The 27,303-nt window shown below is 32.9% G+C and overlaps 1 long non-coding RNA gene across 2 annotated transcripts in view; it reads left to right on the top strand.

Moving 5' to 3' along the window:
* LOC134737242 (uncharacterized) overlaps nt 1-27,303 on the top strand; it is an 86,865-nt gene that overhangs the window by 3,125 nt on the left and 56,437 nt on the right. The window contains exon 1 of one of the 2 annotated variants that reach the window (XR_010121935.1): nt 9,487-9,593. The exons of the other annotated variant lie outside the window; for it this stretch is intronic. This is a non-coding gene — a long non-coding RNA (uncharacterized lncRNA). Of the gene's footprint in view, nt 1-9,486; nt 9,594-27,303 lie in introns of those variants that run through there. 2 annotated transcript variants of the gene reach the window in all.

Here is a 27,303-nt window from a genome sequence, read left to right as displayed (position 1 = left end):
AATTAAGTTAGGTTTTCCCTTACTTACCAGAGAACGAATGCTTAACCATTTCAATTGTTCTTAAAATTTACACTTGAAAAACAGTAGATGTAAGTTACATTCTTTAAAAGGAAAGTAAATATCATCTGTGAGCTTTTATGACATTATCAAAGGTAAAGATGAATATAAAACCAAAGTCAATATTTTGATAAGTGCTTTGTTTTAAATTTGAAAGGGGCTGTGTCAGTCTAATTCTCCCTTTCTTTTTAAGTTTAGTGACTGAAGGGCCAAAGAGCTGGCAAATGTACTTTGATATAAGCAAACATTACCACCCAAACCTTATTTAAGTGGTAACTGAAAGAAATTCATTTCTCATCGATTGCTCTTTCAGAAAACAGATGCATTGGAAAACTGCAAGCTTCTGTATTGCAATTAAAATGGTGAACATACAGCAATTATGTAGTAGTTAAGAGTATTAAGAGCAAAGCCTTATTGAATTACATATAGGAAATTATTCTTAGAAGAAACAAATTATGACAAAAATGATGTATTTCCTGAAGTTTTGTCTACTTTTCAAAAAAGTACTCTTTTCCTGGATGATATCTGATACTCTTATGACTTGGTTCAACTACTCACTTTATGTTGGATATTCAAATATATAGATCAGCAGTTCTAAATCATGTTCCTAAAAACTTAGTACTTATCTTCCAACTCATGTTAACTTCTCTTAAATGCCTTTTGATTATCATGTACCATGAAAGTATTTGTTCTCCTGTTTTTTCTACCATATTTTAAGGTACTTTTACCTCCACAGCAGTCAACATTTAATCCAGATCCAGTCTTTTCATTATATTTCATTATATTTCCAGTGTTTCTCAACATCCTGACCTCTTATTCATTTTCACTGTCATTTTAGTTCTTCATTATCTTACATGGACTGCTAAAATAGCGGTAGAAGAGCATATTTCCCTACTTGCAATCATTCCATTTTCTATACTGACTCTTTACTCAATATGTGTCTATTTTTGTAAAAATTCTTCAGTAGCTTCACAGTGGCAAGCAAACTTATTACGGCAAATAAGGCCATTCACAATCTGGTTCTATCTATATACAGCCTTACGTCCTGTTCTTTCCATAACCAAAGCTATGCTTTGCACAGACAAAACCACATGCTAGCCGATGAACACACAATTATTTTTCCTGCCTCTTTTATTTTGCTTATATTTAAGTGCCCTTTCACCTGCTTCCACTTGTTGAAGCCCTATTCATCATGTAAGACATAGGCCAAAGTGTGATATCTACTGATACAACTCCCTGATTTGATAAAACAACAAATTTTCTGGTAAAACTCTGCCATAATGTCATCAGAAGAATTGTCTGAATGAGCTTGCTATAAAGAACAGGAGCCAAGAAGAATTCTATTCTATCCGAATGCATTTCATTGGGAGATTTCACGATAGTGATTTCCTTTGCCCTCATAAAATCTGAACTTATTTGTAACATGTTACTTCACATATTATATTTTAATTATTGTCAATTATGTTTATTACCTCTGAGAGCCTGTGAAGAAAGAGACAGTTTCATATACTTTTTATTTAAATACTTGCTCTACGCAGTGTCTGACAAAATGTAGATGCACAGTCAATGTGTTCAAATACTATAAAAAGTCAGTGAGACTAAAATTGACAAAGTATGGTTGATAACTATGGTTAATTTACTGAACGATTCTTCTTGTTTTAACTTTACTATGATGAAGGTTGTTGGCTATACACACATAGGATAAAAATAATTTTAATGGATTATTTATGATTTTTTGAAGTTTGCTCATTATGTTTCTTTTCTCCCAACAATTACTTAATTTATTATAATAAACATTATTTTTTGCACATACAAAACAAAAAATATATATACACTGATTACTACCTGGCACTAAAGCGTGCAATGCGGGTTATATGGCCATAGAAAAGTTACATTCCTTGACATCGTTTGTAATTCTACACATACACACCTAATAGAGCTTTAGTGAGTATATTTTTCTTAATTTTTTCTGCAAGTTGTAATACATTGTATTTGAAAAATATAAAAACCTAAATTTGGGAAAAGATGGTTTTGACCAGAGAGATGTGGAAAGAAGTGATATATGCTTTCTGATGCCTGAAAAATTAGAAATGGAACATTTGCTTAGTCCTGGAAATGAAAGGCACATGCTGAGCCTCACACAACGCTGTATTGCTAGATTTAAACAATTTTCAAAATATTCTTCCCAGTTTTTCATCTCGGGTTTTTATGGTTTGAGGTCTTACATTTAATCCATCTTGAATTAATTTTTGTATGTGGTGAAAAGTGACAGTCTAGTTTCAATCTTCTGTATTAAGCCTAGCCAGCTATGCCAGCACCATTTATTGAATAGGGATTCCTTTCCCCATTGCTTGTTTTCGTCAACCTTGTTGAAGATCAGATGGTTGTAGGTGTGTGGCTCTATTTCTGAGTTTTCTATTCTGTTCCGTTGGTCTATGTGTCTGTTTTTGTACCAGTACCATGCTGTTTTATTATTGTAGCCTGACAGCATAGTTTGAAGTTAGATAGTATGATGCCTCCAGCTTTGTTCTTTTTTGCTTAGGTTTCCTTTGAATATTTGGGCTCTTTGTTGCTTCCATATGAATTTTAGAATTGTTTCTTTTCTAATTCTGTAAAAAATGACGTTGGTAGCTTGATTGAGATAGTACTGTATCTGTAGATTGCTAAAATGACAGTATGACCATTTTAATGATATTGATTCTTCCAATCCATGAGCATGAGAGGTTTGTCCATTTATTTTTGTCATCTCTGATATTTTCAGCAGTGTTTTGTAGTTCTCCTTGTAGAGATCTTTCACCTCCTTGGTTAGCTACATTCCTAGTTATTTCATTTTCCTTGTGGCTATTGTAAATGGGTTTGTGCTTTTGATGCTCAGCTTGGACATTATTGGTGTGTAGAAATGCTACTAACTTTTGTACATTGATTTTGTATTCTGAAATCTTGCTAAAATTGTTTATCATTTGTTGTGTCTCTTCTGGATTTTGGTATTGGGCTTATGCTGGCTTCACAGAATGAATTAGAAAGGAGTCCTTCCTCCTTAATTTTTTTTTGGAAAAGTTTTAGTAAAGTTGGCCTTGGCAAAAAAATTATGATCAAGTCCCTAAAAGCAATCATGAAAAAAAATTGAAAACCAGGACCTAACTAAACTAAAGAGCTTCTGCACAGAAAAAGAAACCGACAACAGAGTAAACTGACAACCTTACAGAATAGTAGAATATATTTGCAATCTATGCATCTGACAAAGGTCTAATATCCAGACTCTTCAAGGAACTTAAGAAGAGAAAACCAAATAGCACTATTAAAAAGTGGGCAAAAGACATAAACAGATACTTCTCAAAAGAAGACATAAGACATAACATTATGAAATGTTCAGCATCACTAATCACTGGAGAAATGCAAATCAAAACCATAATGAAATATCTCACACCAGTCAGAATAGCTATTATTAAAAGGTCGAAAAACAACATATGCTTGCAAGGCTGCAGAGAAAAGGGAATGCTGATACACTGCTGGTGGGAATGTAAATTAGTATAGCCACTGTGGAAAGCAATTTGGAAATTTCTCAAATAAATTAAAACAGGGCTACCATTAGACTTAGCAATCCCATTACTGGGTATTTAGCCAAAGAAATATAGATCATTACACAAAAAAGACATATGCACTCATATGTTCATCACCATGCTATTCTCAATAGTAAAGACACGGAATCAAATTAGGTGTCCATCAATGGTGTATTAAATAAAGAAAAATTTGTACATGTACACCATGGAATACTACACAGCCATAAAAAGCATAAAATCATGTCCTTTGCAGCAACATGGATGAAGCTGGAGGCCATCATCCGAAGTGAATTAACACAGGAATGGAAAATGAAATACCTTATGTTCTCATATTTAAGTAGAAACTAACTATTGAGCACATATGAACATAAACATGGGAATGATAGTCACTGCAGACTACTAGGGAAGGGAGAGAGGGGGACTTGGTTTCAAAAACTACTTATTAGGTACAGTGCTCACCACTTGTGGGGCCAATATACCCATGTAACAATCCTACATATGTACTCCCTGTATCTAATATAAAAGCTGACTTTTTTTTTTCCTAAAGCTGTAAAGATGGATTGCTCTCTGTAAAGATGGATTGCTCTCTTGTCTTCTAAATTTAATGGTAAACATAGTAATTCCGGATGTAGCATGACTTTGGTTCCTTCGCAAGTACTTTGCATTTTATTTCCTTTTTTGTTTATTGATTGTTGTTTATTGATTGTTGTTGGTTGTTCCTAGGCCTGTTAGCTGGCAAAGCAAAAATTTATATGTGTGTGTATATCAACCTGTATTTGGATACAGATCTATATGTTTTCCTGCATGAAACCACCGTATCATTATTGAGCTAATTCATTACCACATACATCATCCCAGTCTCCTCTCATTGCTTATCTGTAATCTAACATTCAAACTGTAAGAAACCCAGTTTCTGCCATCTGCCATCCATTTACTTAATTGTTCACTTTTTGCATTCTTGTATATTGGCTCCAGAATTGTTAACTCATTCCCGTATAAGACACAACTTTATAGAACAGAGTATAGTGCTTATGAACCGTTCCTTTCACCTGTATTTTTTCATATGCCACTCATCAAAGTTGCTCAGATTAACATCTCCCATACCACGCTTCAGTGAAGTAGTTTGCTACATTTGTAAAACAGTTAAATTATTTTGTCACATTTTATATTCCATCCTGGGAAGTTCCAACTTCCTAACTTTTTAAAAAATCTTCATATGTTAGGTTTTACTGTTTGTGTTGTAATTCACTATTTTGTCATGAATTTCAATTGGTATTAATAAATGTATAGTGTCATTTTCTACTATTACAGCATCACAAGAAATAGTTGCATAATGCCATGACATTCTCTGTGTTTTATTTATTCAGACTCCCTCTTCTCAAACTCTAGTAACCATTGACTTCTTACTGTCTCTGTAGTTTCTCTTTTCCAGAATGTCATATAAATGGCGTATTATAGAATATAGGCTTTTCAGAGTTTCTGTCATTTACATATATACCCTTAGGATTCATCTCTGTATGGGTTGACAGCACATTCCTTTCTATCCTTGGATATACCCTATTGTACAAATGAACCAGTGTTTGTACACACATTCGCTTATTGACAGGCTTATTGGAGACACTGCTTGCTTTCAGTTTGGGTTAGATTTTAAATAAAACCACTATAAATAGTCATGTGCATGATTTTGTATGCACGTATGGTTTCAAAGTTGGCCAAATACTTAAGAACACAGTTGCTGGATCTTATGGTAAGATGATATTCAGCTGTGTAAGAAACTGATAAATTATTTTCCAAAGTGCTATACCACATAGGAGAATTCCCTGTTGCTCTTTATTCTTGTCAGCATTTGGTATTGCTAGTTTGCAAGATTTTGGTCATTGAAATAATTATGTAATGATGCTTCATTCACATTTTAATATGCATTTCCCTAATGACAACAGAGGTTGAGCATCCTTTTGTATGTTTATTTGCCATATGTAAAGCTTCTTTGGTGAGGCATTTGGGCAGATGATAGTCCATTTTTAATTTAGTTTGTTTATTGTTTTATTGATGAGTTTAAATAATTTTTGTATATTTTGGATACAAGTTCTCTATCAAATATGTATTTTGCAAATATTTTCTCCCAATTTCTGACTTTTTTCATTCTCTTTACAGTGTTTCTCCTTGAGCACAAGTATAATTTTAATGAATTCTAACTTATCTTTTTTTCATGAATTATGCTTTTGGTGTTGTAATTCAAATTTATTACCACACCCAAGGTATATAGATATTCTTCTATGTTAGGTCCTAAAAGTTTACAGTTTTACTGTTTATTTTTAGCTCTATGTTCCATTTTGAGCTAATTTCTTGTAAATGGTAAAGTCTATGTAGTACCACCATTTTGCATAGGGCTAATTATTTCAGCATCATTTTTGAATATGCTATTATTTCTCCACTGAATTGCCTTTTTGCATTTTTATAAAACAGTTGAATTATTTGTGTATGTCTGTTTCTGAATTCTTTATTATACTTTTTATATGCAACTTAGTTTATGTGTCTGTTCTTTTTTTTTTTTATTTTTACACATATATTTTTTAGACAGGGTCTCACTTTTTTTGCCCAGGATGGTGTCAAACTCCTGGAACTGTATTTGTTTTGGTTTTGTTTTTGTTTGGTTTTGTTTTGTTTTCATACAGTGATATAGTCTGGATATTTGCCTCCTCCAAATCTCATGTGAAAATTCATTGCTAATGTTACAGGTGGGGCTTAGTGGGAGGTATTTGGGTTTGAAGGTGGATCCTTCATGAATGGCTTGGTGCCTTTCTCTTCTTCCTGGTAACAAGTGAGTTTCCATTCTGTCAGTTCCTGTGAGAACTGACTGTTATAAAGAGACTGGCACTTTCTTTCCCTTCCTCTTTCTTCCTCTCTTGCCGTATAATGCCTGCTCTCTTTCTCCTTCCACAATGAGTGGAAACTTCCTGAACTCCTTACCAGAAATTGTTGCTTGCTAAATGATTCTTGTATAACTTGCAGGACCATGAGCCAAATAAACATTTTTTTAAATATAAATTACCCAGCCTCAGTTATTTCTTTATAGCAACACCAATGAATTAAGACAGACTGTGTCTGTAGTAAGTATTGAAATCAGGTAGTGAAAGATCTACAATGTTGCTTTCTTTTTTAATTTTTAGGAAAAACAAGAAAATAAATAACTTTAAGGTAGTTTGCCAAAAAAATGCCATTTAATTTGGAGGAAATAAAGTCATAAAAGGCATAAAATAATAAGTAAAACATTTTCCAGAAAATTATTAGTAAATTAATTTCCTCTGACAATTGGCACAGGTATGGAGATAGATTTGTGATCAATTCTTGGTTCTGTCACATTAGGTATATTACTGTGTTTCAATGTTATGTGTAAAACAGTAATAATAAAGACTACCTCAAGAATATACGTAAGGATTAAGGTAAAAAGTATGAATTCAACCGAAATTGTTAATTTATTTTTAACATGATAATCATAATAAATGACTCTGTGGAAAAGCATTTGGAAAAAAGTTAAACGTAAGTGACTGAAGTAGTTTCATGATTGTAACATTTGATGTAACCTTAAAAATCATAATTAGGTAGAATTGCATTGAGCAACAGTTGACACTCAAAAAGAAAATACCAAAATGTTATTATGTCAATATTTCTTTGTTGGCATCCCTTTGCTTTAAAATTTTCCTTTTTATATTGTGCCTTTGTAATGGTTACTTTATTAGGTAGAAATTTCTCGAAATCTTTTTTGTAACTTAGAGAACTGAATAGTCTCCTTTTGTACTTGAAATGTAATTAGATAGAGCTAAGATACTTAGGACTATAATTTGAAGACTAGCTGAAATCAAACAGATGACACGTAACACCAAAGACTCAGAGCATTTTCAGTTCAGATCACAGCTTTTAAGAACTAATAGATGGGTGGTGTAAATCTCAAAAAAGATGATATACTATTTTCAATAGTTGTTTAGTAGTCCTGTTTCTGAATTAGAGGCAAAACATCACTATTTCTAGGTTTAAGATAGAAACACAAAACTTAAAAGAAGTTTTAATATTTAAAAATTATATAATAATTTCTAAAATTTTCTATTATTAATGTGGAGCTATTTTTAAAGATGATTACCCATATCTTCTCAAGGTTTTTTATGTAAACTGTGAGTACATCAAACTGGCTTTTTCATAGATTCAATATTGCTAAAATGGCTATGAGAATTTTTGTCTAAATTACCTCTTGTATAATATTATTTAAGGAATTGTACTTTATTAGCTGCTATAAATCAAAAAGATGGAACAAACACGAATGACATCATTAAAGAGCTTATTATCTACAAGCGGATAAAGTCCTATATATAAAACAAAACCACAAGCAGTGGCATGTGCCTATAGTCCCAGCTCCTCCAGAGGCTGAGGCAGGAGAATCACTTGAGCCCAGGAGTTGGAGACTGTAATGCCCTGTTAATGCATCTGTGAACAGCCACCGTACTCTAACCTGGGCAACAGTAGAAAAATCTACTTTTTTGTTTTTAAATAACCTACTTTTTAGTATAAACTAATGAATACTAGCTTTATATATTTTCAAGATGATTAACAGAAGAAATAGGAATATAAAATCACTAAACATCTCAGCACAATGGCAAAATATATTTTATAGATTGATAAAATATGTTTTTAAAATATACACATAGCTATGTATATACACACATACAAACATGCTTATATTTATTGGAAATATATATGCAATGTAAATTTTTCATACATATAGGCATATACGTATGTATACACCTGCATAGACACGTTCATAGACACATATGTGCATGTATGCATACATACATATATGTAAGTTACCTAAGTGACATTATACACACATGCATGCATACAAACACATTGTATGTGGTGTTTTCCTGTTAATATTTTATAAGCAATTATATTGGGACAATTCTTCCTACAAAGATTTCTCTCCTAGCAAAATGGCAGACTCGGTACCCTGAAATAAGTCTATCATCTAAATTAAATACATAAATATTAAAATAAAAAATTCTGGATACATATTCTAGAATCTTATGTTTTAAAATAAAAGACTGTACTTGAAAGAAAATGAAGTAAATCCTTTACTCTCAGTGAAAGACATAAGCTTTGAAGTAACTAGCTGCCCTACGGTCATTACCAATACAAGCAGATTGAGGGTTTTGGTTTTAAAGACAGCTTGGCAAATGGTGTGAGATGGGAGTGGATAGGGGGGATTTGGACCCATGCAGAATCTGAAAAATCTCTGCGTAAATGTCAAAAAATAATACATCTATATGCTCAAAAAAGTATAAACTGGATATGAAATCCTGGGCCGCATAGACAAATGTCAAAGAAATTTTTCCCATCACATTATCACTTATTGCAAGAAAAAAACATCTCTGCTGAGAATTTGAGGCCACTGACTAGTCTCATTTTGGTTTGGGCTTGAATTGAAACATTTTCATGGCCAATTCAGGCCTACTATATTAATAGCAATTTAAAAGACCCCAGACTTTTGGTACGAATAAATACGAAATTTCTCAGGGGTTGGGGGAGAGGGAAAGACTTTCAAACTAAACCACAAAGAATCTTTTAAAGGAGAATGTAAACAAATAGGAGCTTATAGACTCAGTAAAATTTCTCTATAAACAATGTCGACTCTGCAATGTGCCTTCACATCAATAATGGTATCCAGCGTGAAAGCTCTAATATAATAGTTTGATTCTTCCCTTTCCAATCTTCCTTACAGTCCCCTCTAAAGCAATTATTCTGTTCAAAAGAGGATTTGTTTGTAATATTCCTTTAAGAATCTTTATTCCCCCAACAGTTTCTTTTTCTACATCCGCTGCTCTGTTAAGTGATCACCACATTCATTGTTCTCGTTTCTATTATTTCTGAAAAAAATCTTCAGGATTCTGCTTGTGGGAGTGGATGACATTCTTATAGTGTATACAGGTAAGGTATTTTTTTTTGTCTAAGTATTAGTTATTATAAGGAATTTACTGAGTATTTGAAACATTAAATCCAAGCTCAAACTCAATTAAATATTGAGAAATTTGTTTTCTCACATACTGGAGATTTAAAAGTAAGGCAACTTCAAATATAATATAATTAGCAGTTTTGCAGCTTAATAAAGCTACTAAGAACCTAGGTTATTTTCTTCCTTCCAAAATGGTAACCTGCTAATAAATAGGTTTTGCTTTCAGAAGGCTAAATTTTGTTGCTTTTGCCAGACTGAGTCACATACCTTTAAGCCCATGATCAATAAGGCTCATGGTTCCACTAAGACAGATGAATCACGAATTTCACATAAGCTCAGTATGTGGTCATCTATATGTAAGTCACATAGAGGCAGAGTGATGTCTAACTACATAAAATCAACATATTTTGTTAGCAAGAATATTGGTTGAGTTACTAAACTTCTAAAGCAGACATAGTTAAAAGAACGAACTTAATTGTTATTTTAGATAAAATGAAACATAAATGTGCTTCTATTGACTTTAAAAGAGTTAAGAATGTGAATATACCATAATTTACAGAAAAATTATAATACTGTTATTATTGTTCCAATTTTCATCAATTTTTTGCTATTACCTAAATAATGCTGTAATGAGAAACTTTGTACTTAATATTTTACCTTCATTCTGATTATTTTCCCTTACCTATTCATAGTAGGCAAATTAATGTTTCAAATCACATTTAAATGTTCCATCTTAGATATTGTGTAAAATTATTTTTTCAGAAACATTGAGTTTATTTCTTCATCAACAATGTAAAATATTTAAAATCTTACAGCTCAAGTCAGAAAGCAATATTTTTGGTTACTTCAACTTATTGACCAATTCAACTTAATTGATTTTAAAATAAAATATTCTTATTATTTAATTTACTTGATTTTAAATATTACAAAGCTTGATTATATATAATATACATATTATATATAAAATGAAATCAATAGCCTACATACATATGCATGCACACTTATTCTGCAAATTGCTTATATACTTTATTTTTCTTTTGTTGACTTTTTCTCTTATGAATATTGGAAACCAATACACATTAAAAATGAACTTTTTGTAATACATACTGTAAATATTTCCCAGTTTATTTTTTGTTATTTGCTTTTATGACATGTAATTTTTACAGTTTAATATTATTTGTATACAAATATATATTTTTTTCTTGTTTTCCAATTACACAGTATGTTCCACAATGATCCAACATAATCTGTATTTTTCCACTTATTATCTCTCTGACATAAGCGAGTTTCTTCTGTCAATCTTCATTTCTTAATATGTAAAAGGGAGTGAAAAATGTATTTACTCCACTGAATACCAATGAGAATTACTTAGACAAAACCAGGCTTAACTTAAAAATCAAAAATAGTTATTAATTCACTATGATCCTGCTAGTTGGGTAAAATATTGAAACATCTATTTATTTGTTTATGTTAAACATTTTAATTGTTTATGTTAATTGTTTTAGGTTGATTATAATAATTTTTCTAATTTTTAAATAGTTTGAAAATCTAAACAAAATGAATATGCTTCAGAGCATAAAATTAGTATCTAATGAAAGCATCTTTGTAAAAACAATGCTGTATTATTTTATTTGTTAATTTTTAATTATGTCAGTTATCAATGTGTTGTTAGATGGCTTCTGCTTATTCAAATCATGTAGCTTCTAGATACAAAACTGACCCCTCAGTTTGAGTTAGATTCCTTATGCCAAAAAGCCTAACTTAAATTTTCTAGCTTTAGGAAAAAAATAAGAATAACTTTTCAACTCAGTCTATTTCCTTTCTATAACTTCAAATGATGTTTAAAAATCAGCACATTACAAAATTATTTAAAATGTGCTTTGAAACTTTGAGGCTGGCTCCTTTAGTTATTATTCAGATTGCATGTTCCCTCTTATAAGTTTACTAACCTCTTCTATAGTTAGGAAATTTTCAATCATGTTAGGCATTTCTCTTCTACCCCTCTGCTATTATTTCACTCAGAATAGACTGGGTAGGGCATGTGCAGCCACTTCAGCTTCCACCCATTTTTAATCAACTATTTTCCTAACTAAAAACAGATTCTACATGCCAGTTGATTTTTTAAAACTCTTGTTTTCCTGTTCAGATTTTCTACCACTTATTTATTACCTTGCTTTATTTTGAATATTGCCCCTCCTTCATCATTTTTTTCTATTATGGAATATATACACACACACACACACATTAAAAATATGTGTGTATATATATATATATATATATATATCCCATAATATTACTTGTGATGCTTCCTCTACATTCTTGCATAGGTGGAGAGAGTGCTCAATAACTATTTGTTAACGATAAATTTGCCTGTACTTTGAATTCTTTTTTTTTTTTTTAAGAGGGAGTTTCACTCTAGTTGCCCAGGCTGGAGTGCGATGGCGTGATCTCGGCTCACTGCAACCTCCGCCTCCCGGGTTCAAGCGATTCTCCTGCCTCAGCCTCCCAAGTAGCTGGGGTTACAGGCATGTGCAAACACACCCAGCTAATTTTGTATTTTTAGTAGAGATGGGGTTTCTCCATGTTGGTCAGGCTGGTCTCAAACTCCCAACCTCAGGTGATCCACGAGCCTCGGCTTCCCAAAGTGCTGGGATTAGAGATGTGAGCCACTGTGCCTGGTCTACTTTGAATATTTTTGTAAGATGACTTTATTTGGCTAAAACTAAGGTTATGTTTCACAAAATTAGAATCAAACTTACATGTAAATAGACTTAATGTCCAGCATAAATAGAGGGGATTCATCATTACATATTAATTCCTCCCTTTTACTTTTTAACTCATCACAAGGAGCTTAAATGTTAGCTGGGTCAAACTATGTCATGAATTAGAAAGTCTAATTGTCATGAATAATTCCATAAATTTCTGGTAGTCTTCCAATATGACATATGAAAGAATACTATTTTTCTTAAAAATAACACTGAAGTGAAGCCCATCTTTGTGCAATGATAAAATTTCATTGTAAGCATGCAAATTCAACCCATCCAGAATATCTACTTAAAATTTTTACATCCTCTCTTCACATTCTCAAAATATTAATAGTATCTGTTATGATTTACTATTAGTTAATTCTGCAACACTTTGGGGTCAGTTTAGAGATGGTAACTTAGGCCAGTATTTTATACAACTCCACACATACTCATCATAACTTAAATAATTGTCAAGTTATCAAGTTTATAGCATAGGAATTTGATTTATTCAAAAAAACACATCAATAAAATATGAATAGATTGTCTATGAATTATATAATCACTTACTTAATGTGTTTAGCCAATAGTTGCTGAATCCTTTATTATATTCAAGTGCTGTGTAATTAGATAGAAAGAAAGAACATAGATGATCATTAAGAAATGCATATTCTAGAGAAGATAACATTAATTATAAAGGAAAAAAAAATTTCTGAATAGAGCTGCAGTGAGAGCAATAAAGATAGGGAAGATAAAGAATTAATAATATGAGTAGAGAATTAAAGAGATGAATTGTAGTTTTCTTAGGTCCAAGAAAGAAAAAATATTTGCAGAAAAATTCATTGGTATATGCAAGTCAGTAAAGACTTAGTATATGCCAAGAAATAAAACAGTTAAGAAACTCTGCTCATCCAGAACCTTGTGATTTGCTTATTTTGTGTTTGGGGGACGAAGGCTGTTGTGTAATATGGGAAAATGTTAGGAATTGAAACTAAAGAGAAATATACGGGTATTTTATGTGATGCAAAATAATTTAGAATGTATCCAATAAAACATGCTTAGTCTCTGAAAATATCTGAGTCAGATGTGCATATTTGTTTGCTATAAAGGTCACTCTAGTGGGAGCATTGATGATTAACTTGAAAGTAGCTAGCCTAAAAGCACTAACTTCCTGGTAGTCTATTTATAGGTCTTGGAACTGTTAATCCAGTCTTGGAAAGGGATGATGAAAGTTTGCATTATGCCAGTGTGAATGCTATTGAAGAAAAAGAGGCATATATAGAATTTGATTAGAAGATAGAAATAGAATGACTGATCAGATATTTATCCAATCGGGCATTATATTTCAGTGTTGGAAGTGAAGCTGGGTGAAGATTTCCGGGTAATTGTCAAATATCTGTTAAGCCCTTAGGTTTTAAGAGTTAAGGTAATCTCTGATGAACAATGTTCACAGAAAGTGGGGGAGTAGTGTCCAAATTACAGTTTATTTTGCCCTCTCAAACCACCTGAAAAACTCCTTTTAGAAAATTGTATAAATCAGAGTACGTAAAAATAACACACATTTCTGAATACCTATTCCCACATATAAATATTTTCAAATGTTGGCCTTTCCATTAAACCTGAGATGTAAATATTCCTCTCATGTTATAGTTAGAGATGTAGTCTATCTTTTAGCTATTGGGTTATAAGAAATATTCCCAAACTCATACTAACATTACAAAAATAATACAATACTGTATAATTATAGCTCATGTGTCATTGGCTAAAATTCACTGATCTCAGTGGGGCTTAGCTTATCAAGGCTGTCCGGCTGAGATAAATGGGACATCTGGGCTCAGTGTCTGTCAATCTCTCATTCTCCTTTTGGAGTAAGCAGATTGGACTGGGACATGATCTTCAAGAGGGCAGAAGCACAAGGCCCAGTGTACAATTGCTGTTCATAACTCTACTCATGTCATGTTTGTTACCTGGGTCTCCACATTGGCCAAAGGCAGAGCACATGGTCAAGCTGAGGTGCAGAGAATTACACCTTGACTACACAAGAGTATAAATACAAGGAGGAGTGAAATTCCAGGGCCATTACTGTTACCAATCCAACACAAATAGGATGCTCCATTTTTTAAGATTGTAAGCTCTGTAGGGAAAATGCCTGAGTCAATATCCTGGCCCTATGAGGAGCTCTGTGACCTTGGAAAAATTACTAAGCCTGGTTTCTCATTTTAATAAAGTAAGACAGCAAAAGTATTTACCCCATATCATTAACGAGTGCACATTTGTGAGCCCTATATCTAACACAAAATATCTACCAAAAATATTATTATTGTATTATTCCATATGTGTGCCCATTGAGGTTCACAGGAGTTGACATATTTAAAAATAAAATTTAACATTAATAATATGTGCTGAAATTGTGCTTGAATGCAGACATTCAGATTTCTTGACTTTGGATTTCAGGTTTGTTAAACAACATCCTGCTATTACTATGTAAAAACATTGAAGTATAATCACTATAGAAAAAGGAAATATAATTAATCAATTATTACATTCTTTCTTTCTTTCTTTTTGGGGACGGGGTCTCATTCTGTCCCCCAGGCTGGAGGGGGGGGACCATCTCGGCTCACTGCAACCTCTGCCTCCTAGGTTTAAGTGATTTTCCTGCCTCAGCCTCCTGAGTAGCTGGGACTACAGGCACCTTCCACCACGCCTGGCTAATTTTTGTATTTTTTGGTAGAGACAGGGTTTCACCATGTTTGGCCAGACTGGTCTTGAACTCCTTACCTCAGGTGATCTGCCCATCTTGGCCTCCCAAAGTGCAGGGATTACAGGGGTGAGCCACCGGCCTGGCCTACATTATTAAATTCTTAAACTGATATTACACAGGCATCATTATAAAAATTTCAGGGTAGGGAATTAGTTGATAACTACTTTAAAATCTTTAAAGTATAAAATACATACTTTGTTCTATTTATAAAACGTGATATGAAATAAATGAGACATTAGCTGTATTAAATTCAATAAATTATCAAAAATAAATCAGATGCATTATGTGTAGACTGGTATGGATTATTGAACAAATGCAATAATTACATTTTTAAATTCAAGCTCTCTGATACAGAATGTAAATCTAGGACATTTGCAAAGGTAGCACTGTAGTAAACATTTTATCTTAATGATATTATGCTACTTTAATACAAGGATTACTATGTAATAGCACAAAGTCAACACTTTTAAGTGCAGAATGGTCATAGCACAGAACGTGTGGAAGTGGTTTAAGATGAGGCTGGAACATTATAATGAAACCAGTTTCTGACATTCCCTATAAGGTATTTTAAGGTTTTTGGCTGAGATAAGTAGAAAGAGCAAATAAAGAGTGAGAAGTGAGGAATAGGTGAGGGAAGTGACTTCAAATCCAGATACTCTTAACTTCAATTTTCAAATATTTTACGTTATTACATAGATAATACATTTACCTCCACATTTACTGACCCTTAGCTTTACTTTGATTGTTCTGACAATCATATTTCTCACTTCTGGTTTCTTGCCTTTTGGTATACATATATAATGGGCTCTCATGCTTAAACAAAAGTCTTTCCTTTGATAATAACATACGTGTTATTTAAGACTTAATGGTTTTTCAGAACAGATTTAGTTTCAAAGAAAACTTGAGAAGGTACAGAGATTTCCCATATACCCTCTACCCACACACGTGCATTCCTTCCCCCATTATCAACATCCCCCAACCAGAGTGGTACATTCATTACAGCTGATGAATCAACATTGACATATAATCACCGAAAGTTTATCATTTACATTAGGGTTTGCTGTTGACGTACATTCTATGAGTTTGGACAATTTACCCTGACATGTGTCCACCACTGTAGTATCATACAAAGTACTTCCATTGACCTTAAAATACTCTGTATACCAACTATTCATCATCTCCCCTCCTACCTGCCCACTGCCAACTCCTAGTAATCACTCATCTTTTTGCTCTTTCCATAGCTTTGTCTATTCCAGAATGTCATATAGCTGGTATAAGGTATATACTCTTTTCAGATTGGCTTCTTTCATTTAGTAATATGCATTTAAAGTCCTTCAATGGCTTGAGAACTCATTTCTTTTTAGTACTGAATAGTAATAGTTCATATTCTAGAAGTACCATATTTTATGTATCCATTCATCTCCTAAGTGTATCTTTGTTGCCTTCATGTTAGGGCAATTATGAATAAAACTATAAATATCCATGTGCAGGTTTTGTGTGAACATAAGTTTGCAGCTCCTTTGAGTGGACACCATAGAGCACAATTGGTGGACTGAATGCTAAGAGTATGTTTATTTTTATAAGAAACTACCAAACTCTGCGAAAGTGGCTGAGCCATTTTACATTGCCGCCAGCAATAAGTTAGTGATGCTTTTGTTCCACATCCTTGCTAGAATTTTGTGGTGTCTGTGTTCTAGATTTTGGTTGTTCTAATAGACATGAAGCAATTCTCATAGTTGTTTTAACTTTTATTTCCCTTTATTATGACATAAGGTTGGAATCATTTCCTATGTTTATTTGCTACCTTTATGTATTTTCGATAATATGTCTATCAAGGCTTGTTTTTTAATCAAGTGTTTTTGTTTTCTTATTGTTGAGTTTTGAAAGCTCTTGGTGTCTTTTAGATAACGGTCCTTTATTATATATGTCTTTTTCCCAGTCTATAATGTGTCTTCTTGTTCTCTTGACATTGTCTTTTGCAGAGCAGACATGTCTAATTTTAATGAAATCCAGCTTATGAATTATTTTTTCATGAATCATGCTTCTGATGTAGTATCTAAAAAGCCATTACCATATCTAAGGTCATCTACGTTTTTCTGCTATGCTATCTTCTAAGAGTCTTATAGTTTTGTGTTTTACATTTAGGTCTATGATCTATTTTGAGCTTGTTTTGGCAAATGGCATAAGATCTGATTAATTTTTTGCATGTGGACAACCAGTAATTACAGCATGAGATCTTGATCTTTTAAAACATATTTTGATGGGTTATACTATTTTTAAACCAAAAATATTTAGCAGATACAATTTAACCCCTCTGTATAAATAGATTGAAAAAGTCAGCCAACAAACTATTTTCCTACTTTTTTCTGTTTTCTTTATGCTTCTAATGCTGTACTTGAATTACTTTGCTACTCAACATCTCTTGACCTATTGCTAATCAATTCCAATGAAGAAACTCATCATGGTCAGGTTTTAGTCAGAACTTGATGCCCTTGTCTACCAACTGTAACTTGAAGTCTTATAGCCACATCTCTCCTTTATATATAAACTATCATCTAAAGAAAACGTCACTCTATATGTCAATTTATGTGTCTCTAGTTAATTCAAAATAAATTAGAAGTATATGCATATATTTTATGGATCAAACATACAATTTTTCCAGTCAATACACATTTAACCAAATGACTATTGGTGACATTATTCATAACATATAAATTGCCAGAACAAAACAACCATGTCTTGTAATTTTCTGACAGAAACTTGACAATACATAGCATCTAGCAAAGTTGTGGTCTCTTGAAAGCATTTAGCAACACTTGTTAAACAATCTGATCTTTGACAAACCTGACAAAAACAAGCAATGAGGAAAGGATTCCCTATTTAATAAATGGTGCTGGGAAAACTGGCTAGCCATATGTAGAAAGCTAAAATTGGATCCCTTCCTTAGACCTTATACAAAAATTAATTCAAGGTGGATTAAAGACTTACATGTTAGACCTAAAACCATAAAAACCCTAGAAGAAAACTTAAGCAATACCATTCAGGACATAGGCATGGGCAAGGACTTCATGTCTAAAACACCAAAAGCAATGGCAACAAAAGCCAAAATTGACAAATGGGATCTAATTAAACTAAAGAGCTTCTGCACAGCAAAAGAAACTACCATCAGAGTGAACAGGCAACCTACAGAATGGGAGAAAATTTTTGCAATCTACTCATCTGACAAAGGGCTAATATCCAGAATCTACAAAGAACTCCAACAAATTTACAAGAAAAAAACAACCTCATCAAAAAGTGGGCAAAGGATATGAACAGACACTTCTCAAAAGAAGACATTTATGCAGCCAACAGACATGAAAAAATGCTCATCATCACTGGCCATCAGAGAAATGCAAATCAAAACCACAATGAGATACCATCTCACACCAGTTAGAATGGCCATCATTAAAAACTCAGGAAACAACAGGTGCTGGAGAGGATGTGGAGAAATAGGAACACTTTTACACTGTTGGTGGGACTGTAAACTAGTTCAACCATTGTGGAAGACAGTGTGGCGATTCCTCAAGGATCTAGAACTAGAAATACCATTTGACCCAGCCATCCCATTACTGGGTATATACCCAAAGGATTATAAATCATGCTGCTATAAAGACACATGCACACGTATGTTTATTGCAGCACTATTCATAATAGCAAAGACTTGGAACCTACCCAAATGTCCATCGATGATAGACTGGATTAAGAAAATGTGGCACATATACACCATGGAATACTATGCAGCCATAGAAAAGGATGAGTTCATGTCCTTTGTAAGGACATGGATGAAGCTGGAAACCATCATTCTCAGCAAACTTTCACAAGGACGAAAAACCAAACACCGCATGTTCTCACTCTTAGGTGGGAATTGAACAATGAGAACACTTGGACACAGGAAGGGGAACATCACACACACTGGGGCCTGTCGTGGGGTGGGGGGAAGGGGAGGTATAGCATTAGGAGATATACCTAATGTAAATGATAAGTTAATGGGTACAACACACCAACATGGCACATGTATACATATGTAACAAACCTGCACGTTGTGCACACGTACCCTAGAACTTAAAGTATAATTTAAAAAAAAAAAAAAAAGAAAACTTGAAGACTTTGCCTCTGGGTCTAAATCCTGGCTCTACCATTTACCTATTAGCTATGAGACTTGGTGAAATTACTTAAATTCTTTGCTCCTCACTTTTAAATGTCAATAATAGTATTCATGGTGTTGTTGCCAAGTGTTACATAAAATATATGAAAGTGCTTAGCACAGTGCACAGTGTGTCATAAACTTAGTAAGAGTTCTTTTTATTTTGTGAGTCTGCTGCTTGTATATCTCATTATCTGTCATAGCATATATTATGGCCAACCTATAATTTAATCACAGAAAAATTAAAATGTGAGATTCAAAACTTATCAGATGCAGTGTTAGTGCAGAGAAAATATAAAGTTAACAATGATGATGAAACTTTTAAAGTCTTAACATTTTATTTTAAAATATCTGCCCATTGTAGTCTTTTGCTTTCTTGATACCATTTTGATAGGTCTGACTCTTTTTGAATGTTCTGAGATATGTAAGATTTTGTATATATTGGAGGTCTTCCCAACTCTATTGAGCTGTTTCCTTTATAGACACAGACCATGGAATTTTATTTCTCAGCTTCTCAAAATAAAATTTAGGTAAATTCACGGAAATGCCAAGGGAAAAGTTAAGAGATACTATAGTTAGAGCTGTACTGTCCAATATGTAGTGTTTGGCAGCATGTGGCTGTTTAACCTTGGAATATGGCCAGTCCAAATTCAGAGGTACTGTAAGTTTAAAATGTATGTGAGTTAATATGAAAGAGTTAGTATGAAAAAATTAATGTAACCACCTCAATAATTTTATTGTAATTATATGTGAAATAATGCTTTTGATATATTGGGTTAAATAAAATACATTATTAAAATTAAAAAAAGAATTAACTAATTTAGAATGCATGGGGGGAAGCAAATATTGAAATACAACCTGAGTAAAAGGAATAAAAAGTTCTAAAAAGTACTAAAGCAGTATTGTTCAATAGAGCTATGATGATGGAAATGTTCTAGTGGCCAATAGCATTTGTATAGGATAGTGCAAATCCAAGGGTTCATGAACTAAAATTATCACGTCACTGATAAGACTGCAGGACAATTTTAATATTTAAACTCATTATAACTGTTTGAATTTACTTCCTGATTGAAATATTTAGCATACTGTGTTCATAACCATGTAACTAATAATTAAAAAGAACAGAAAAATCCTATTATAAAACTACAGGTGGATAGGCGCAGTGGCTGACACCTGTAATCTCAGCACTTTGGGAGTCCGAGGCAGATGGATAACCTGAGGTCAGCAGTTCGAGACCAGCCTGGCCAACATGGTGAAACCTCATCTCTACTTAAAAAATAAAAATTAAAAAAATATATATATACATATATATAAAACTAACCAGGCGTGGTGGTGGGCACCTGTATTCCCAGCTACTCGGGAGGCTGAGGCAGGAGAATTGCTTGAACCCAGGAGATGGAGGTTGCAGTAAGCTCACACGGTGCCACTGCACTCCAGCCTCAGCAACAAAGTGAGACTCCGAAAAAAAAAAAAAAAAACACCTACAGGATTAAATATTGAATTATATTTTTAAAATATAAATTAAAACAATCAGTAAATTTTCTAGACTCAGCAATTAATATCACTGTGATCCTTTCCTCTTTAGAAATTGAGTATAAATAACATTTCAGAAATTATAGATAGTATTTATCATTCTCAATCACAGATATACAAATAATAAGTCTTTCCAATTCTTTTTTTTTTTTTTTTTTTTTTGAGACAGTCACCCAGGCTGGAGTTCAGTGGCGCCATCTCGTCTCACTGCAAACTCTGCCTCCTGGGTTCACGCCATTCTCCTGCCTCAGCTGCCAGAGTAGCTGGGATTACAGGCGCCCACCACCACGCCCGTCTAATTTTTTTTGTATTTTTAATAGAAACTTGTTATCCAGGATGGTCTCGATCTCCTGACCTCAGGATCCGCCTGCCTTGGCCTCCCAAAGTGCTAGGATTACAGGCGTGATCCACTGCCCCCGGCCAAGTCTTTCCAATTCTATTGAGTATAACTATGTGTTTATGAAAATGTACTCTGGTGACAGACTTTCTTTTAACCCCTATACTCATCTATAGTTTCTAGTTGAAGCTATGTTTTAAAAGGTACCCTCTGCACATTTTAACAAAATAACACAATCTGGTTATAAATTGCATTACTTAATGTGCTTTGTCATTTAAATGACACAAAAAAGGGTAACTGTACTTATTTAGAAAATATCCTCCATGTGAATTTTACAAGAAATTGTTCCCTTTGCCCATCCAAGGAACATCTGGAGCAGAGCGCCCCTTGTGCATGAGAATTTGTAAAGTTTATGAGGTATGCTCCAGAGAAGCAGTTCCTAAGTTGTGATGTATACATCCTAAGTGTATTCATTGGTATAGCAAACAGAAATTTGGGGAATTTTATTTTTTTTTAAATCTCGTGCTCTTCAATTACTATATTTTTGTTTTAAATGCAAATAATAAATTTGTTTAGTGCATATTATGTAATTTACAAACGTAATTAAATGCCCATATATTGGGATACAAACTCCAAAAATTTAGCTTATGAAATGTGAAATTTTGAAATCATTGACCAATATCACTCCATTGAGATAGCACAAGCATTCTAGTTATTAATACTTCGGTTTGGTAACAGGAAACATTTGTTTTTCTTCGAAGTTCACCAAGCCAAATTTACACACAAAAGTATCTTGAAGTTTTATTATTCGATTTGGGTATTTTTCAGTCTCTTTCTTTCCATATTTTGTGTTTCAGTGTTTTACACCTGAAAAATAAAATAGAAGATACTGCAAAACTAGGCATGGAAGCCTACAAGCCAAAGAACAGACTATAAGCCAATAGTAGAATTTCTAAGGTAGCATATTCTCTGAACTGTCACTCAAAGTTTCCACTACAAAGGGACACATTAATCTGAAACACAATTCTATATATTCCTAAAGAGCTTCCTCAAATTTAGCTCTTTATTTATGTAATGGTCCCCACCACTTATTTGCCTCATATGTCCAAATTTTTTAGTTCTCCAGGGATGAGTTCGCACTCTGCTTTTCCAGAAAAAGTTACTTTAGTGCTTCCTAACTTAGGCCATGGTATTGAATATTTTTGACTAATCATCAAAACAAGATACCATTGTTTTCCAGCAAGGCATAGTAGTGTGAAAAAAAAATTTTTGGAAGAAAAAACAACAAATATTACTTTCACTTCTGCCACATATTCTGGTATTTGGCAATTCAGCTAATATGAGTCTCAAAATTCTAGTTATTTATATGTTTTTTAGTTATTATATACTAAGATTCTTTTGTTTCTCCAAATTTTCAAAATAACAATAAAATAACATTATTCAAGTGTGTAATCAGTCTTTGCAATATATCAGCAATGCAGATTCAATTATAATCAACCACTGGAATGTCATGTGCCAAATATAACTTTGAAATATTATCATATTTTTACGTTTACTGCTGAAAGAGATTAATCTGGACTAAGAATTCTGACTTCATAGCTGCAGTCTCCTGAGAGGCTCTGTCAGAAACAGACTAATTTAGTTTACTGCAATCAAAAACAAATTATGTCATCTCTAAATTTGTCTTCCAAATGACCATGAGGAGAAGCAGCATTGTTTCTAAAAACACTAGGGACTGAAACTCCAAACAAGAGAAAGTTGCTATGCTGCAGAAAGAAGAATGTTTAGTTTCAACAGTATAATTAACACCCAAACCTTAGGCAATTATGTAGCAAAATAAATATGACTATGTGTAAATATAAATATGACTACAACTTTATAGCTAAACACTAGAAATATCCAAAGAAAATAAAGCAGCTAACCAGTTCAATTAATCAAGGCTGTATAACCAATTTTAACAATGTTTGCAAATAAACATTCTCTTTTTGGTGTATCATTGCAATAAAAATATTTTAAATAAAAACAAAATTAGGCTTTCACAGGTATTGTTATTTTCACATAGCTTGTATTTTTCATAAAATCCAAAATATTTTCATATTTCTTATCAAGCCATTACTCATAATTTTTATACTCCTACAAAAAGCACAAATTATTATTATGTTATAGAAATACATTTTTTTTAAATGTGGTGCCTCATGATAGGAAAAGTAAATAACTTATGAATTAAAAACATGAAAAGCCACCACTAAGTTAGGAGTAGAGCAAAATTTCCTATCTAAGTTCTTGGGATCCAGGCTATATCCCAGAAATATAAAATATTGAAATGAAGATGTGAGTTCAAACAAAAGAAAAAAATAAATGTCTAGCAGTTTTGGCAAATGTATAACTGACTCCTGTAAAATGGAATGCATTTTCTAAGAGAAGTGGTAACATATCAGAGACATAGAACATATTTATTTATTAAGTACAGAAAATATGTGAATAATGATGCAAGAACATGGGAAAGCAGATATTGCTTTGACATACTGATTTCATTTCCTTTGTATAAGTACCCAGTACTGGGATTTCTGGGTCATATGGTAGTTCTACTTTTAATTTTTGGGGGGAACCATTATACTATATTTTTCATAATGATTGTACTAATTTACATTATGACTAACAGTTTTGTAGGTAGATTCTCTTTTCTCTACATCCTCTTCTAACTTGTAATCTTTTGTCTTTTGGACAGCGGCCATTCTAACAGGTATGAAGTGATATCTCATTGTGGTTTTAATTAGGATTTTCCTGATAATTACTTACATTGTGAATTTTTTTAGATACCTTTTGGCCTTTTGTCTGTCTTTGGATAAATGTATATTCACGTCCTTTGCTCATTTTTAAATCAGATTGTTTTCTTGGTATTGAATTGAGTTCCCTATATATTTTGGATAATAACTAATTACCAGATGTGCGGTTTGCAAATATTTCCCCCCAACAGACTTATTTGTTAAGTAGAGGAAATATCTAGATGTTTTCTAAACCACCTACTAACTGTTGGATACTACATTAATATAATTAATTTTTGATCTTTTTATAAAACTTATCTTACTGTTTTTCAAGGTAATTGTAGCCTCTTGTCTTTAGAATGAGTCAGTAAACACACACACACAAAAGTTAAAAACAATCATATATTTTTATACAATTAATTGTCTTTGAAACCGGTCTAACAATAAATGATAGAAATATAAAGGGAAAAAAGATTATGTGACAGTAAGTATGGCTATAGAAAACCTAAAATGGCTTGATCACGAAGTATAAGTAGTATGCAACAAACAAAGCTAAAAATAGAAATTTAATTTTAAATGATGAGGGAAAAGTCATATTATTAGTTTTCAAAACGTATTTGAGAGTCATGGTAAATAAAACTGCATGATTATAATACAATAATACACAAATAGAAAAAGGAATTGAGTTTTGTGTTCTTTAAAATCCATGGGGAATTAATATATTGCTTAGATGTTGTAATAAATTAAATTGAGACTATTTCTTACATGTTCAGAAACTTATTCAAAAACTTACTAAAATCAGGTCGTGTGATGCCTCCCAATTTGTTCTTTTTGTTTAGTAATGCTTTGGCTATGCAGGCTCTTTTTTGGTTCCACATGAATTTTAGAATTGTGTTTTCTAACTCTGTGAGGAATGATGGTGGTATTTTGATGAAGATTGCATTGAATTTGTAGATTGCTTTTGGCAATATGGTCATTTTCACAATATTGATTCTATCCATCACTGAGCATGGGATGTGTTTCCATTTGTTTGTGTCGTCTATTATATCTTTTAGCAGTGTTTTGTGGTTTTCCTTGTAGAGGTATTTTGACTGCTTTGGTAGGTATGTGCCTAGGTATTTTATTTATTTTTATTTTTTTGGCAGCTATTGTAAAAGAGGTTGAGTTCTTGGCTTGATTCTCTGGTCACTATTGATGTAGTAGGAGAGCTACTGATCTGTGTACATTCATCTAGTATCTGGAAACTTTGCAGAATTATTTTGTCAGTTCTAGGAGCTTTCTGGAGGAGTCCTTAGGATTTTCAAGGCAAACAATCATATCGTCAGCAAACAGGGCAGTCTGACTTCCTCTTTACCGATTTTGATGCCCTTTATCTCATTCTTTTGTCAGATTGCTCTGGCTAAGACCTCCAGTACTATGTTGAAGATCTGATTTCAGACTATACAATAAGGCCATAGTCACCAAAACAGCATGGTACTGATATAAAAATAGGCACATAGACCAATGGAACAGAATCGAGAGCCTAGAAATAAACCCAAATACTTACAGCCAACTGATCTTTGACAAAGCAAACAAAAACATAAAGTGGAGAAAGGACTCCCTTTTCTCAAGTGGTGCTGGGATAATTGGCTAGCCACATGCAGGAGAATGAAACTGAATCCTCATCTCTCACATTATACAAAAATCAACTCAAAATGGATTAAGGACTTAAATCTAAGAACTGAAACCATAAACATTATAGAAGATAACATATACATCATATATATCATATATGTATATGTGTATATATATATATATCACAGTTAGGAATACTACTCAGCCATAAAAAGGAATGAATTAACAGCATTTGCAATGACCTAGATGAGCTTAGAGACTATTATTCTAAGTGAAGTAAATCGGGAATGGAAAACCAAAGATTGTATGTTCTCACTGATATGTGGGAGCTAAGCTATGAGGACGGAAAGGCATAAGAATGATGGAATGTACTTTGGAGTCTTAGGGAAAAGAGTGGGAGGGGGGTAGGGATAAAAGACAACAAATATGGTGCATATTGCTTGAGTGGTAGGTGAACCAGATTCTCACAACTCTCCACCAAAGAACTTACTCATGTAACGAAATACCACCTGTACCCCAATAACTTATGGAAAAGTAAAATTTAAAAAAAAATACTAAATATTGAGCACTAGAAGCATGCTTAAAATATCTGTGGCCAATTTAGAACTTGGTATTATAGAAAATATTAAAATAATATGCCTTTGTGCTTTGACCTAGAATATCTTCAAAATATAATGTTAACTGAGTAAAAGAAAGTAGAACACAATGAAACATAATTTCATTCTGAACAAATAATAAACGAATCAAAACCATTTTATTTGTATGTTTGCATGCATGTAAAAATATTGAAGTAATTCTAATAATCATCAGATTTTGAGTGAGAGTGAAAAAGGTGGTTGAAAGATGATTTAAAATTTACTCCATAGATTTTTTTAATTGTTCGCATTTTAAAACAATAGTATATTTAACAAAAGAGATTTTAAGTGCTGTGGTGAGCTACTGAAAAAATACTGGAGGACATTAGGGCAGAGCTTGTTCAAAGTGATCAGGCCATCTGTATTGTGTAATGGCTGATTGTTTACAAAAGGCTTCTACACTCCCTTGCATAATTGGCGACAGGGGCTCTTTCTTTCTTAGAGCATTGTTGAGCTATAATAGATTTACAAAAAAAAACTGCACATATTTAATGACTACAATTTGATAATTTGAACATATATATATATACCTGTGAAACCATTACCGCAATTAAGGTTATAACCATATCCATAACCTCCAAGAGCTTCTCTATGCTCTTGTGTGTTTTTTCTTGTTGTTTTTGCATGCCTGTGTGTATATGTTTGTGTGTGTGTGTGTGTGTGTGTGTTACAAACACTTAACCCAAGATCTTCCCTCTTGACAAAGATTTTAAGTGTACAATATAGTGTTGTTAACTATAGTCACCAGGCTGTACAGTAGATCGCTAGAGCTTATCATCTTATCTAACTGGAACTTTATACCCATTGAACACCTTCCACTTTCCTCCTCCCTCAAGCCCCCAGCAACAACCATTCTACTCCCTTCTATGAGTTTGACTATTTTAGATATCTTAGATAAAGAAAATGTAGCATATGCATACAGTGAAATATTATTCAACCTTAGAAGGAAATTCTTCCAGGTCTGACAACATGGATGAACCTGGAGACTATTAAGTTAAGTGCAATAAGCCAGTCACAAATGACAAGTATAGCAGTATCTTCCTTGAGAAAGAGGTTTCTGGGTGGTAGAACTGGCCAGAGGCTAGAATAAGATGTACATCTTAAAGGGGCAAA

This window comes from Symphalangus syndactylus, chromosome 7 (assembly GCF_028878055.3).
Source record: "Symphalangus syndactylus isolate Jambi chromosome 7, NHGRI_mSymSyn1-v2.1_pri, whole genome shotgun sequence".
Classification (NCBI taxonomy): Eukaryota; Metazoa; Chordata; class Mammalia; order Primates; family Hylobatidae; genus Symphalangus; species Symphalangus syndactylus.
The sequence above is the reverse complement of the archived record's forward strand: the minus strand, read 5'-3'. Positions and strand labels throughout refer to the sequence as shown.